Source organism: Rhagoletis zephyria, unplaced genomic scaffold (assembly GCF_001687245.7).
Source record: "Rhagoletis zephyria isolate East Lansing unplaced genomic scaffold, Rhagoletis_zephyria_1.1 Rzeph_scaffold_69566, whole genome shotgun sequence".
Lineage (NCBI taxonomy): Eukaryota > Metazoa > Arthropoda > Insecta > Diptera > Tephritidae > Rhagoletis > Rhagoletis zephyria.
This window is the reverse complement of record NW_016226617.1, coordinates 124-1,341: the sequence shown is the minus strand read 5'-3', so window position 1 is coordinate 1,341 and position 1,218 is coordinate 124. Positions and strand designations below refer to the sequence as shown.

General features: G+C 38.9%; 1 pseudogene; it reads right to left on the bottom strand.

Annotated features, from left to right (window-relative positions):
* Positions 1–63: 63 nt before the first annotated feature.
* Positions 64–978, bottom strand: LOC108357051 (zinc finger and SCAN domain-containing protein 16-like; annotated as a pseudogene).
* Positions 979–1,218: the final 240 nt, after the last annotated feature.

The window sequence follows — 1,218 nt, the reverse complement described above, 5'->3', positions numbered from 1 at the left end:
GCAATGTCCACAAATTCTGTAATCGAATGCCACAAAATTTATTTGATGTTAACATTTTCCTGTTTAAAACAATACTTACTTGCACTCATGTGGTTTTATACCCTTATGAAATTTTATGTGCTCGGTCAAACGCCCCTGCGATGGATAGATATTTCCACANTGCACTCATGTGGTTTTATACCCTTATGCAATTTTATGTGCTCGGTCAAACGCCACTGCGATGGATAGATATTTCCACATATATCGCAGATGTAGGTTGTGTGTTTAATTTTTTTTGGTTTTGGGCCACGCTTGGCTGGTGAACATTTTTCTTTCATGATTACTGGTTGCCGAGCTGCCGCTTGTTTTGATGTCGATGCTTCCGGTCTACTTAAATTCTTAGGTGGTCGTCCTCTACCGCGCTTCGGTATTTCTTCTTTAATTTGTACATAATCCTCATCATCATCATCATATTGGAATTCATTAATTTCTTCTAGGTACTCTACTCCATCCGACATAGCCGAAGCTGAACGCTATAATTGTCATCATAACTAAATTATACGAGTTNCATCCGACATAGCCGAAGCTGAACGCTATAATTGTCATCAAAACTAAATTATACGAGTTGCTTATTTCATATATTCCTACTTACATCAATTGTATCGAATTCCTCAAACACCTCCTCTTCCTTGTCAATTGGCACATAAATGTCCAAGACCTCTGCTTCCTCTGGATCGGAGTATTCCTGTTTGATTTGAGCAGCATCTGGTTCTACTTTTAAAGCTATCTCCTCTACTTCATCTACTTCAATTGGTAAATAGTCTGTAACTTCCTCCTGTATGTGGGTATCCACCACAACTGGCGCTATAAATCTACTAAGATGTCTGTGTGAGCGTTGGCAAATAACGCGAAATTTGTACGCCACTTGTAAGTACTTCAGACATTTGGTACATATTTTATCCGGATAGTGGTCGAAACGTTTTATCTGCAAAGAAATACCTAGGATAATAATTGTTGACAAACACAACNCTCTGGATCGGAGTATTCCTGTTTGATTTGAGCAGCATCTGGTTCTACTTTTAAAGCTATCTCCTCTACTTCATCTACTTCAATTGGTAAATAGTCTGTAACTTCCTCCTGTATGTGGGTATCCACCACAACTGGCGCTATAAATCTACTAAGATGTCTGTGTGAGCGTTGGCAAATAACGCGAAAATGGTACGCCACTTGTAAGTACTT